The sequence below is a fragment of the Erythrolamprus reginae genome, chromosome 5 (genome assembly GCF_031021105.1).
Source record: "Erythrolamprus reginae isolate rEryReg1 chromosome 5, rEryReg1.hap1, whole genome shotgun sequence".
Taxonomy (NCBI): Eukaryota; Metazoa; Chordata; class Lepidosauria; order Squamata; family Dipsadidae; genus Erythrolamprus; species Erythrolamprus reginae.
This window is the reverse complement of record NC_091954.1, coordinates 103212321-103228062: the sequence shown is the minus strand read 5'-3', so window position 1 is coordinate 103228062 and position 15742 is coordinate 103212321.

The following is a 15742-nucleotide window of genomic DNA, read 5'->3' as shown; positions in this document are numbered from 1 at the left end:
GCAGAATCTGATTGGTCAATACTTGTATACATTGCAATGCACCTTTGCATAGGTGTGGTTAGTGGCTTGTGGTTGGTTGATCTGTTGTAGTAGTTTGTGGTTAATAGTGGTTGGTTAGAGTCGTCTAATGTAATAGTTTGATTAGGTGTTCTCTAATATAGTATAGAGTATTTACAATAGTTTTGATTCTAAGAAGAAGTAAGAATCTTCTGAAGAAAGAACTCCTGCTATAGTGTCTTTATTATGGAAATTTTCCAGTGCCTGAGACCCTTCCCACTTCCAAAGCAATTTCTTCAATTAACTCTGACAGAGCTAGCCTTTGCATTAGCAATGAAGATGAAGTGGCAGATAGCTTTTGCATTTTAGGATCCACCAACAATAAATGAACAGGCAGTCAAGAAATATCCTGCAGATTTGGTACAGCAGCCATGAAAATCTTGGAAAAAATATTCAAATACCCTGATGTCATTATATGCAAATAATTATTTTTAAAAGGTTGTGAGACTATATCAGAAGCATTCTAGAGGTGTGGGGTATAGAAAATAATAATAATAATAATAATAATAATAATAATAATAATAATAATAAAAATAATAATAATAAACAATATTATTATTATTATTATTATTATTATTATTATTATTATTATTATTATTATTATTATTAATTAGATTTGTATGTCTCTCTGAAGACTCGGGGCAGCTCACAACAACAATAACAATATCATATAATGCAAATCTAATATTAAAAAGAACAAGTTAAAACCCATTATTACTTTTTGTAGGGATGTGCAAGCTATTGGGAAAAAAACAAGACCTTTATGGATTTGTTTACTCCTATTTGAAATCTTCTTTTTCTGGCTTCAGTTTTTGGTGCAAATGAAGTAGTGCAAATGGCGTATGTAATGGGTGCTAAACTTAGAAAATTACTCCTGAGAATGCCAGTTACCACTCAGGGATTATTATATCATTTTGTAGCCAATTAGATTTGTCCATGTGATGAGGTCACAAAGCTAATGGGTGAGAAAATAGCAATTCCTGCTTTTACCTATAATGTGTACATTTTCATTGTTTTGTAGTTAACCTTCCTCATGTATCCTTCCTGTTACTACAATGTGACATCACTTTCCCAGTCTTCAATTTAGCTCAGTAACAACCGACTTAATTTTCTGTTGTGCGTAACCAAGAACATTCTTCCCAAACCACAATTACAGCAGCAAATCATATCCTAGCAGGATTCAGCCACCTGCTAAACCTAAGCAAAATTTAATTGTGTACTTATCCAGCTGCAATGATCGTGATTAACACAATACTGTTTGTGAAGGATCAATTCTTCAATCTAATTCAGAATTCCAGAATTCCCTGAGTTCATTACATTCTAATCAATCTCAGGTTTTATACTAGATTGGGAGAGCAAAGAGCACATTGGAAAGAGAATCATAAGTTCAAGTTTAAGTAAATTCAAATAAGATTAAGATCCATACCTCTCGAACACCAAACCTCCCAGACAGCAGCCTAAGGCTCCCAAATTGGCAGAACGGAGCAGCTGTTATTTCGTAGTGCTTGGATTCAATTTTAAAAGCTTCTAAGTTTCCAAGAGAGTCCACTCGATAGACATATGAACACATTGTGTTGTTGTTTACCATTTTGTATTTTCCCTTGCCATTTAATCAAAATTTGTCTTCCTTTTTTGGCAAAAAGTTGCCTGTATCTTAGGTACATTATTTTTCATCCTGCCCTCTGTGATAACGGAGAATAAGCCCATTCCCTTTTGTGTGCATCATTTCAACTTTTTGAAGTATGTTTTCAAAGCATGATCTCCTTAGCAGGAACATATTTAGGTGATGAGATAGGCAGCATAAAAAATTAATATCTATATCTGTCTGTCTGTCTGTCTGTCTGTCTGTCTGTCTGTCTGTCTGCATGGAATGCTAACAAATGTCTTGATAGCATGAAATTAAAACATTACACTTATAAGTTCCCATATGGCTTTCTATCAAAGTCAGCCGTGAAAAATCAAGATTGTACAAAAAGTTTCATTTAAGCTTATTTATTGCACATTCCTACATAAAAACATATAGTCAACTATCTAAAAACTATAGTCAGGATCTGCGAGATTGCCTTCTGCTGCACGAATCCCAGCGGCGGGTTAGGTCCCACAGAGTTGGTCTTCTCCGGGTCCCGTCGACTCAGCAATGTCGTCTGGCGGGACCCAGGGGAAGAGCCTTCTCTGTGGCGGCTCCGATCCTCTGGAACCAGCTCCCCCTAAAGATTAGGACTGCCCCAACCCTCCTTGCCTTTCATAAACTCCTTAAAACCCACCTCTGTCATCAGGCTTGGGGGAACTGAGACATCCCTCCCTTGCCTATGTAGTTTTGTGCATGATATGACTGTGTGTATGTATTTTATATATTGGGTTTTTTTCTTTTTAGACATTTTAATGTTAAATTGTTATTTTAGATTTTAATTATTAGATTTGTTACCATGTATTGTTTTTATCACTGTTGTGAGCCGCCCCAAGTCTGCTAATAATAAATAATAATAATAACAACAACAACAACAACAACAATAATAATAATAATAACTAATGATCAGCATTACATTGGTGGCAGATACAGTAAGAATTAACAGAATTCAGCAGAGTACAGACTTAGCTTGCTAGTGGGAATATAATGATTGCAGGCTAGTTCCTCTCTTGAGTCTATCTCTCTTAAGTCTTCTCCTACAAATAGTGACGTACATTGTCTTAATAGCATATCCAGCCCTTGTCGAAGAAATCTAAAGCCAATCTTTGTGGATGTTGTTTATAAATATAAACATATAATGAAGTTCTGGGAAGAAAATGATCCTTTCCCCCCTTCAAAGACTACTCATATTTTAAGACAAAGATCTCAAATGATTTTATAGATTTTGTTTCTGCTGTTTACAAAGCTTTCTGTATTTGTTAATTGCTTCAATACATTTATTCATGCATCCTTGGAAAAATGCTATCTTACATGACAAAAGAAAAACAATCTGGAGATCACCAAGAATTGCACACCATTTTTCAACCCAAGTACTCCAATAAAAGCACCAATCTAATATTTTTTTAAAGGACCAACCTATCGTTGCTGTAAAAAAATCTGAATGGCAGGAAAGAGATAAAGAAAATGGAGCTCTTTTCAACTACCCAGCAATCACTAGCATTTTTGCAGCCCAGATAGAGCCACCCTAAAAAAATTGCAAAAGATTCATTTTCAAATATTACACCATATAAATAAAGTAACAAAATAGTGCCAACCATTTTTCTTGAACAATAAGGCCACATAGAAAAGTCTAGCCTTCTTTAAAAAAAGGATAGGAAACAATATGTAGCTTCCTTTGTCATTGCAATATCAACATCCTTATTACGTGTGGGTTCCAAATTTTGTTGCTACCACTCTGTGGGTGTGGCTAATTTTGTGGTCATGGCTTAATGGTCATGTGACAAGCATGGCTCTGTGGTCGTTTGACTGGGTGGGAGTGATTTGACAGTCCTGCGACTGGATGGGAGTGGCTTTGCAATCATGTGACTGGATGGGGGGGTTGCTGAGTGATCATGTGGTCGTGTGCCGTGGGTGTGGCCAACTTGGCATCACTCATGTCAAGGGTTAGGGTTATGATGCCTGGTTTCTTCTCACCTCAAAGGCTCAACAAGATACTATTTTCATGTCTATGTACTATTACTGAACATCCCAAATATAAAATTTTAACCATTTATATAAACACACACAGACCTGTGTGTGTGTGTCAGAGAGAGAGAGAGAGAGAGAGAGAGAGAGAGAGAGAGAGAGAGAGAGAGAGAGAGAGAGAGAGAGAGAGAGCTCTTCTAAAACTACACATCCAACCTCACTTACTGCATTTGGAAAAACAAACCCAGAGTCCGCTTTTTGCCACATGTTTAACCATAACCTCCGTACATTAGAACATTGGTACAGATGGCTATCCAACACTAATGACAATAAAACAGAAACCAACTGAAAACTCCTTACTTGGCACCAAAGGAAAAACAAATACAAAAAAACAAACAAACCCATAGACCAAATACAAACTAGATGTTCTGTCTGAGTTCAATTCCTTTGATATCTATCTATAATCTACTAACAATGTAACATGCAACTATCCTCAATATACACACCCACAACCGCAACATTATAATTTAAAAATATGTCGTTAAACTACATACGCCTGCTATACCTTTACCTTTCCCCACCCAAATCTTATCTTATCTACCTTATCTAACCATACTAATATATTGTAAAGTAAACCTATAGATACGAAACCGTAAAACGTTAAATATTAAATATAACATGAAAATGTACAATTAAATGTTTAAAACTGATACATAATAAGTTATATATCTTATGCTGAAATATGTCTAATTTTATGTATCGCCCTTACTTTTTGTATCCCTATTTCTCCCCCTTTTTTTTCTTTTTCTTCTTCTCTTAAAAAATCAATAAACTATATATATACTGTATATATATATAAAAAGAACATTGCACATGCTTTCAGATGTTCTTTCCTAGCTCGCACATCACTGTTAGAGGCAGGAAATGTCATAGGTAGAGTAAAATGTGGTGAAATTCACTTAACAATGCTTTTGCTTAGCAACAAAAATTTTGGGCTCAATTGTGGTCATAAGTCAAGGAATCTCTCTGTCTTCCTCTGCAAGGCAGCCTTGTCCTAGTAAACAATGAATGTTTCTTTCTTTCTTTCTTTCTCCTTTGAAGCCCGCCCCCTGCACTCCTTTTGGGCTTAGCAAGCCTCTCTACAGCCCCCTAGGAGCCAAAAGGGAAGTTGTAACTTACCTCGCTGCTGGTTTGTTTCTTCCTGCACATTTGGGGAAAACAAAGCAGAAAAACAGATGCTGACCACATGCACAGTGCTGGAACTTGGCTTCTGCGCATGCTCAGAAGGAATTTTTTTTAAAAAAAAAATTTTTTTAAAAAAAGATGGCGGCACCCATGGACCAGCACTGACTGATCTGGTCCTGTGACATCATCATGACATCACCAGTGGGTTGGTACTAGTTCGAGAGAACTGGTCCAAACCAGGAGGAACCTAGCCCTTGATCCTTATTGTGATTTATATCACCCAAGTCCTAGATACAATTTTCTTTTAAATTTAGGACTGTGCTATCTTTTAAGTATACCTACATCCTATGCGTTAGTGATGTGCAATTGTAATGAATCAGTGAATGGTTTTTTTATATATATATATATATATTATATATTATAGCTGAAGGGATTGGATACTGTAGCCTAGAGGATAATTCTCTGCCTTACAAGGCAAAGGTTGCAGGTTCAAGTCCCAGTGGGTATAGCTAGCTGATGTGGCCAAAATAAGGCTGAAATAGATCTATCCTGGTCTTCCTTGGTTTTCAAATTCTATCTCGAGTTAGAAAAACATCCCCAAAATATGAACAAGCGGGATGATACCTCCCGCCTACCAGACATCTGGAAACCAGCCCTCAAACGTATCCCAGCCATAGAAACTGAAACCAGACTCAGGCGTGATATCCTGAGTAGTTGGAGCTTGCAGGCTACTTTGTTTTGCAATGTGTGTTCACACATTGCAAAACAAAGTAGCCTGCAAGCTCCAACTACTCAGGATATCACGCCTAATCTACAACCATTAACTAATCAGCATACCTCAGTAACATCAATGACTCCAGGTGTTACCCCACTGACTCACCAGGAAGTTTCTGCACAGCAGGCAATTGCTGAGCCATCAAACCACACCCAGCCACCAGTATTTATAGAAGGAAGGCAGCTCAGGTCTCGCTGTGTTCGCCCTAGAACAAGGACAGAAACACCAGCCTGAAGATGACAAGTGGGACCTCGTCGAAACATCGCCAGAAATTTCCAAATCCTACACGGGAAGAAACCCGAATATACCAAGACCATCATACATACACACACAAACAGACACGCACATAACATGCACACAAAAGGTTAAGTTGGTAACTCAGTCTTTTGGCAGATTTATTGCAGAAAAGATATCTGATTGTTGTGCATCATAAAAACACTTTTTCCCCTTCTTGGAAACTGATAAAGAAAGCAATATATGAGTATATGGGGCCATTTCACTGCATTAATGCACAATGATTTATACATATGTATTCTGATTTGACTCATCCTTATTAAAGCTAAAATGGCATCATCTGGGTAAATTAATAAGGCTTTTAAAACAGATGCCTGGACACCATCCAGGAGTTACTTTTCTTTTACAATATTTCATCACCACATCTCAGTATAATGGGTTGGAAATGGTCTATTTTACACAAGAATTCCACCACCTTTTCTCTCTCTTCCTGTAGCTCACATGCCTGGAAGCAAATGAAGATCTTTCTGTTACAAACACTTTAGAGTACCCACTGTAATATAGATATTTAATCCTATGAAATGTGAAACATGTTCCCATAAATCCTTATTCAATTAATTTAAAAGGATTTACATGTCTCCAAAGTAATATTTTCCTCTATGCATATCTTTATTTTTAAAAAATCATGTTTTTTTTTTAACATGAACAGCTTTAGGCTAACACTGGCCTACTGCACCTAGAAAGCACCCAAAATTGACAAGATTCACCCTTGGGGTAATCGCAAATGGGAGTTCCTGATAGTCTTATCCATTTAAGAGGTGCTGTGGCTGAGTGACTTAAAAGGTACTGGAGAAGGTCTATACCATTGATGGTGAACCTATAGCACAAGTTCCACAGGTGGCACACAGAGCCATATCTGCTGGCATGTGTTGGTTATGACCTATAAAGCCCTTCATGGCATCGAACCAGAATATCTCCGAGACCGCCTTCTGCTGCACAAATCCCAGTGACCGATTAGGTCCCACAGAGTGGGCCTTCTCCGGGTCCCGTCAACTAAACAATGTCGTTTGGCGGGCCCTAGGGGAAGAGCCTTCTCTGTGGTGGCCCCGACTCTCTGGAACCAGTTCCCCCCAGAAATTAGAACTGCCCCCATCCTCCTTGCCTTTCATACACTCCTCAAAACCCACCTTTGTCGTCAGGCATGGGGGAACTGAGATATCTCCCCCGGGCCTATACAATTTATGTATGGTATGTTTGTATGTATGTCTGCTTAATAATGGGGTTTTTAAAATATTTTAAATTGTAAATTATTAGATTTGGTATGAACTGTTTTATTGTGTTGTGAGCCGCCCCGAGTCTACGGAGAGGGGCGGCATACAAATCTAATAAATAAAATAAAATAAAATAAAATAAAATAAAATAAAATAAAATAAAAATAAAAAATAAAAAAAATAAATAAATAAAATAAAAATAAATAAAAAAAATAAATAAAATAAAATAAATAAAATAAAATAAAATAAATAAAATAAATGTGAGCTGTTGCCCTAGCTCAGCTTCAATGTGTATGTGTGTGTTAATAGGAAAGTGAACACAAGAACAAGGGGACACAATCTGAAGTTAGTTGGGGGAAAGATCAAAAGCAACATGAGAAAATATTATTTTACTGAAAGAGTAGTAGATCCTTGGAACAAACTTCCAGCAGACGTGGTTGGTAAATCCACAGTAACTGAATTTAAACATGCCTGGGATAAACATATATCCATCCTAAGATAAAATACAGAAAATAGTATAAGGGCAGACTAGATGGACCATGAGGTCTTTTTCTGCCGTCAGACTTCTATGTTTCTATGTTTCTATGTTGGCCAACTGATGTTTGGCTCACACAGAGGCTCTGGGAGGGTGTTTTTGGCTTCCAGAGAGCCTCAGAAGGAATGGGGGTGGGGTTTACCCTCCCCTGGCTCCAGAGAAGTCTTTGGAGCCTTGGGAAGGTGAAATACGAGTCTAGTGGCCCACCAGAAGTTGGGAAACAGGCCGTTTCTGGCCTCCAGAGGGCCCTCACGATACAGGGGAAGCTGTTTTCAACCATTTCAATGGGAAGGTTACAGTATTCTGTGTTTTGCCATACACTTTGTTATGTCATACTGGCCACATAACCATGGAAACACCTTGGATAACACTGGTTCAATAGTTTAAAGAAACAGGCATGAGCACCACCCCTAAACTCAAGTATGACTAGCAGAATAAAACTCACAGGGACTCGTTCTAGCCATTTAAAGCAGTTTATGTACAGATCCATTTGTTAAGTCTATGCCCGGCGTTGGCAGGGCACACGAGTCAGCAAGTGGCACAAGGTGGGCAAGGAGGAAGGCCTTACCTTGGTGCACACGTAGGTAAGCTACTATCTCGTTGCCAGTTGTTAGGTCTATGCAAGAAAGAGACTTCAACAGTTTATTAATTGCAATACGATTAAGGCAAACAGTTACTAGAATAAGCAATACAACAGCAACAAGATGGCCGTGCCTGGCAGCTATTTATATCCCTGCTGCCAGGCTGAGGCAACCAATCCTGATTCTGTATTTTCCCGCCAAGGAATAGGGGCAGGTACCCATAGCGTACTGTCTTCTAGACACAACACCATTGATTTATCATTTCTATCTTAAGTCATTTCTGTTTTTCTGACTTACAAGTGTCTTCCAAAATCATCCACAGATTGATATTTTTTAAAAGAAAACAACTAAGATATGGGCAGCATGGGCATCCATCTATTAGTTCTATCTATCTATCTATCTATCTATCTATCTATCTATCTATCTATCTATCTATCTATACTATCTATCTATCTATCTATCTATCTATGTAATCTATCTATCTATCATCTATCTATCTATCTATCTATCTATCTATCTATCTATCTAATCTATCTATCTACCATCTATCTATCTATCCATCTATGTAATCTATCTATCTACCATCTATCTATCTATCCATCCATCCATCCATCCATCCATCCATCTATCTATCTATGTAATCTATCTATCTATCTATCTATCTATCTATCTATCTATCTATCTATCTATCATCTATCCATCCATCCATCTATCTATCCATCTATCTATCGCATTTATATGCCACTCACTCCAAAATGGACTCTGAGTGGCATAGTTTTGCATAGTTTTAATATTTTAATATACTTGGGGGGGGTCTATTTGTTTTATAATCTGCAAACTGCAAGAGTTGCTTTACAGGGAAGATGGACAGAAAAAAAATTTAACAGATAGATTTTTAAAAAAGGAAATGAGATAACTTTAAGATGCATGGGCTTCAATTTCCAAAATGCTGATTGGGGAATTCTGGGAATTGGAAGTCCCCATAGATCAAATTTGCCAAGTTTGACAACGCAAGAATCAAAGGCCAGAGTTACGTTTGAGAGATGGGTAAATTGGTCCAGTCACCTGTCAAAACCAGCCACCAATGTCAGTTCAGTCTTATAGTAAATGGTGAATTAATTTCCTTCTGGCTGATGACTTTTAGCATGGCATGTACAACTACGTGTTAGTCAGGTGGGACTATAAAATGATATGTGTGAAGTCTTTTTATCCATTATTTCAAACTTTCTAATCTTCCAATATTAAAAAAGGGATTATTGGGTGGCAACAGAAGAACTAGACACCATCAATCTTGTGGCACTGCTGATAAAAGATGAAATCAAGAATGTATTGTGAAAGGTACAAATCTTTTGGTAAGTTGCGTATTCATTTCTTGCCTAGTACAGGCCCCAATGAAATCATTATTATTATGAAAGGGCGGGAATGTTCACACAGATTCATTCATCATTTTAGATAGCCACTTTATCCCAGTGTTTGAAAACCAAAGGAATGCATATTGAAATTCAATCATTTTTCCACCTTAACCCAGGATTTAATGAGCATAACTTCTACAGCAGACAGGAAAATAAAAGGAACAAATGCTTTGTTCTTTCAGCACAATTGATTTGTAAACTTATAAGGAAACAAAAGTCTGATGTTCAATAAGCTTGATGGTTCAATGGCTCTGAGCACCCTTGGAGATGTAGTTATGAAATCAATTCCCCATTTGCTAAACAGGTATATATTAAACAAGATGTGCATTTCTTATATGCAAAAACTCCTCTCGTAATTCAGTTTTTTTATGCTTGAATTTTCAACTCAGCTTTCCACATCTTTTCACAGTAAAGAAAGAGTATTTTTCAATGCCACCATTTAATTCGTAAAAATTTCTGTAGGTATCTTTGCACAATTATAAAACAAAATATGGAAGTCAAAATGATTGTATGTCAAAGCACAGCTCTTAAAATCCTCCTGCAAAATTAGCAAAAAATTAATCTTGTGTTCTCACTTGAGGCACAAATGCCTGGGTTCAAATTATCACTTTGGGACACACTACTCAAAGATCCAACACCTTTGAGAAGTCCATTATGCTGAGAAAAAATAGAAGGAGATTAAAAAAAAGACAACCAGTAGTAAGATGGATGGATTCTATTATAGTAGCAATGGATGTACCACTAGAAGAACTGAAGGGCCAGGTTATGGACAAAAATAACCCTGGAAAAGGTCCTTCCATGAAGTCTTCATTTTGATTGACTGCAAAATACAGTCAATCAAATATCTATGACATTTCTTAAAAGCTCTCCAAAGCACTAATATTTACCCAGAAGAAAATTTCACAATGTTCAGTGGGATTTATTTTTTCTCAGTATCAGTTCTGTCGGGCTCTCTGGTAGAATCCTCCCAAAAATTCACAGGTACAAATTTCAGACACACACACGTTTGAAAATTCAAAACAATGTTCTTTATAATGAAAATTCACTTAAACCAAGCCCTCTTTTGGTATAGCAAAGAGCACTCGTCTCCAAACAAACTGGTAATTTGTACAAGTCCCTTATCAGTTCTGTGATACTTAGCTTGCAGCTGTGAGGCAATTCACAGTCCTTTTTTCACAAAGTGAAACACACTTTGCCCTGGTTTAGTTCCAAAACGGGGAAAAATCAGCACACAAAAGGTCAAAGTCAGTAAAGCAGTCACGAAACACGATCAGATAATCCTCCACAATGGCCAAACCCACAGGCTGCTCTTTATAGCAGCCTCACTAATTACCACAGCCCCACCCAACCACAGATGGCCTCATTTTCTTTGATAATAATCTCTCAGTTGTTGTTGCCTATGCATCTCTCTCGGCATGCGTGGCTGTATCATTAACTCTTGTTCCGAATCAAAGGAGGAGCTAGATAATTGATCTCCTTCTGAGCTGTCTGCCACACTCTCCTCCTCCCTGTCACTCATGTCTTCTTGGTCAGAGAAGCCTTCATCAGCAGATTCCACCGGGGGCAAAACAGGCCTGCAGCATGTGGATGTCTCCCCCACATCCACAGTCCTTGGGGCAGGAGCTGGGCCAGAGCTAATCACATTGCATATACTGTATCGCTAACCAGAGCTAACCATCTTGCATATACTGTATCGATAATTGCCACTTGAGATATCTTAAATGCCACTTAAATATCCTAAGATTTTTATGCCTGTGGAGATTCTCAGTCATCCAGGTTATGGTTGTCCAAAATGTATTTTTTCAAGCTGAAGAAGCCCGACAGAACATATGACAAGTGAAATATCTTCAAGGAAAAACATAGAAAGACCAGTTGTCTCTGGAAAAAGCACCTTTGAGACTACTGTGATTTTTATGTTGATACAAATTCTTTTTTGTCCACTGATGCTTTCTCCCAGACATTGTCAGAGGACTGCAACCAGACTCTATAACCATTTATCTGTTTATTTTATTAATTTTATAAAACACAGACTCTAAATACAAATTGAGATGGGTTGACCAAAAGAATGCATAATGATCCTCCTTATAGTCAAATCAAGACAGGAGCAAAACAATCCAATGGTGAAATGTGAGAGCAGCACTAAATTTGGAATACAACAAAACCTCACACAATATAAAAACCCAATGATTTGAAAACAGAGCAACAAAATAGTCAGTCTTACCTTGTTGGTGTGGACATTTGCAGACAGGAAGTAAAGTTTGACTAGAGCAGTGTTTCCCAACCTTGGCAACTTGAAGATATCTGGACTTCAACTCCCAGAATTCCCCAGCCAGCATTCGCTGGCTGGGGAATTCTGGGAGTTGAAGTCCAAATATCTTCAAGTTGCCAAGGTTGGGAAACACTGGACTAGAGCATTGATGGCTAACCTTTTCCGGACCACGCCTCCAAGCCCCCCAAAATGCAAGGCTCATGTGGCCCTTGGAGATGTAAGGGGAATAGTTGTGCAAGGAATGACTGTGATGGTTTGTGTTGTTTTTAACCTCAGCTCTAGTTTATGTCCATGTTGTCATTTTTTTAATGCTGCTTTTAATTATTTAATTCTTTTAATTATTCTCCTCACCATTACACCAGGGGGATTAAACTCAATTTCATCGATGGCCACATCAGGGTTGTGTTTCACCAGGGGAGAGGGAGAAGGGCATGGCCAGTTTGATACCACTCATGATGGGGTGTGACTACGGTGCCTGAGTGTTCTGCCAGTGAAAACGCGCTCCCAAGCTCAGTTTCAGCTGTGACGGCCTCCTGCAACCCTTGGCCAGCAAAAATGGAGCTTAAGAGGGCTCCATGAAAGCCTCCTGAGTTCCGTTTTTTGCTGGCAGAGGCACTGCAGGCCAATCCCTCGCTGTTTCTAGCATGGCCCTACAGGCCAGAAAGTGGTCGGATCTGGCTCATGGGCCCCCTGCACTAAACCAAGCTGTCTTCTACTTGTTTTTTTAAAATTCCATTATGATGATTTCTTAAGAATAGTCTCCATATTTCAGGCAGAAATACCAATCTCAGAACAGCCATGCAGAGAGACAGAACATTTCAGTCAGGCCTGAGAATAAATGAAACCCGAGAGAAGCTGTGGGGAGAAGGGCTACCACTACTAATCTGCAAAAATAAAAATAACTTGGAAAATATTATGTGTGCAAAGAGTCAACTGTGCCTACCACTTTCCTCCTTCAAGGAAGACCAAGCTCCGTTCTTGTTCAATATGTAAATTTTAGTTACAGTCTAATGAGATTCTTACAAAATATCCTATTAAAAATAAAGGCCTTGTGAAAAGATGGTACTTAAGACATGTTGCTTATCTTTTTCCCATCAGGGATCCTTTGTGCTTTCTGATACATCGCTGGGCTAAATCATCTAGCAGCATACAAATTATCAGGTTGCTTACCTGCACTTCAAAGGGATTAGCTCCTGAAATTTAAAAGTATCTCTGCAGTAGTTCACAAAGAGCTCCTTAGCCAAAATGGGTATCAGCCTTGCCCCATGGATAAGAGAATTGAAAGGAACACTCAGGTCTAATTGACTCTTTTTGCAAAAGGAGAACAGCTAACCAGGTGGGCTTGCACAAAAGAGGTGAGGGAGAACAAAATAGTAAAAAGATGCACGATAGGGTTTTTTTCCCCCACTAAGAAAATAGCCTGAATGAAATCAATAAGCACTCCCAGCTGCTATATCAACTAAATTAGACCATCCCTAACCTGGAACCCTTTAAATCATCTGGGTAACAATTTTAATCAATTCCACCAGCATAACTAAATATATAGAAGGTATACTTCAAAATATTTACTACATGGCATTAGCAATTTTTCAAGGGTCTGAAAGCTACAATTGGTAGAGTCTATGACTTAGATACAATTTTATGCAAAGTAAGCTATGCACATCTCAGGATTGCCCCCACCCTCCTTGTCTTTCGTAAACTTCTTAAAACCCACCTCTGATGTCAGGCATGGGGGAATTGAAACATCTCCCCCTTGCCCATGTAGTTTTTGTGTATGATTCAACTGTGTGTTGTTTTTTATATATTGGGGTTTCTTTTTTGGACTTTTTAATCTAAAACTGTAATCTAGATTTTTAAATATTAGATTTGTTACTATGTACTGTTCTTCACCATTGTTGTGAGCTGCCCCGAGTCTGTGGAGAGAGGCAGCATATAAATCCAATAAATCTAATCTAATCTAATCTCTACACCTGTGTCAATATTATTAAAATATTGATCAAATGAATTGATCTCCCCCACCCTTAAATCACAAAGTGGCCAAATGATTGGAAAATAGCTCTCTACTCCATAAGACAGAACTATAGATATGTTGAGGCTGGGTGTGACAAGGTATAGCTGGGAGGGGGGAGCAGGTGAGACACCCCTTGATGTGAGTGACATTGGGTTGGCCACACTCATTCAGTCACATGACCACCAAGCCATGCCTACCAAGCCACACCCACAGAATGGTAGGGGGAAAAATAGATTTCACCACTGTGCTCAAGGATATGGGAGAACAAACTTTGGCATCCAAAATACTTCAGAGTAATAAATATATTGTTTTCTGTGAAATAAATTGATGAAATGAAGTATTGTATGCATTAGGTATTGATGGCAACTTGCTAAAATATACTGCTAGTATTACATTTATTTCATTATTATATAATGGAGCTAATACACTGCTTTTTTGAATGAATTATTTTTAAAATCCCTGAGAGTAGATCATGATCTACTCAGATTGATTACGTTCCTTTGGAATTAATATCTTAAGTTAAATAATGATCACAGTCTTGAATTTCATGGCATTATCCCATAAAAACATATAACAGATTTTAAATGCATCTTGCAAAGGAACAGTGCATGATAATAAAACAAGAGAAATGGAAAGGAATGGATTGAAACATTGATTAGCAATACCCATAAAACCTTATCAGTTGTTACTCAACCACTTGTCTATGTTTAATTCATTACTATTCTTTAGAAAGGTTATTTTCTTCTTTGTTTGTTAAGAGACAAATTTAAATTTCCCACAGCCGCTGCCCTTTTAAAATCTAGACTAACACCTACACTTAAATTCTATACTTTTCAAAGGCATTAATCTCTTTTCAATCCGGTAACTATGCAATGAACCATCTAATTTTCTATAGTAGCAACCAAAATGATGGAGAAGCCCCAAAAAAAGAACTGAGACTTGAATTTGTATAGCAAGTCACAGTGACAGCTGGGGGAAATGGAGAAGTGATTTATAGCAGCCTAAAGAAAAAAATGCTGCCTTCACAAATTGAGTATCTTCACATTACAGTACATTTACTCTGAAAATAAGCAACGGTATTAGAAATACTTATTCAGTCTCCCTATCTTTACAGTGTAGGATAAGAGCCATGTTAGATGATGCTGGTAAAAAAAAGAAATTTGGAGTGCAACCAGCCTCTTTCTGATTTACTTTCTACCAAGCTTGATAACTACTATAATTCTGCAAATACTAAGCTCAGGTGTGTTGTGATTCAGCCTGAGGCTGCTCAGGGACCAGCTGTGTCTCTGCTGGCTCCATGCCCGGAGGAGGATGACAACGCAGAGGAGGGGGCTGAACAGTCGGACAGGGGAGAGGAGAGTCAGGAATGGGATGAAGGAGAACAGCATGAGAGCCCCGGGGGGGGGGGGGGCTCTTCCCAGCCAGTAGCTTGGAGTCATTAAGTGATGACGCACAAGCTGTCATTGACATGAGACAGAGACGTTCACAGCAATGAAAGGAGCAGTTAAAGAAATATTTTCACCAGTGAAGTAGAAACAGCTGGGTTTGGGTGTGGTCCTCATCAGCAGGGTTTAAAAGGCAGGCAAGGCCTTGAAGCCATGTGGAGTGTTATCAATTTGGAGTGGGGTTATCCTGTCTTGTTTCTCGGTGTCTCTGTTCCTGGCTTGTGGCCCAGCAGCTTTGGAAAACCCGTGGGAGGTATAGGTCTGCTATCTACAGCTTTGGCTTGGCAGCAAGAATTCTGTATTGCTGCATGGACTTTTGGCCTTCGTGGATACATTTGAAGATACAGCATTTTCCTGTTTGTAAGGACATTTTCT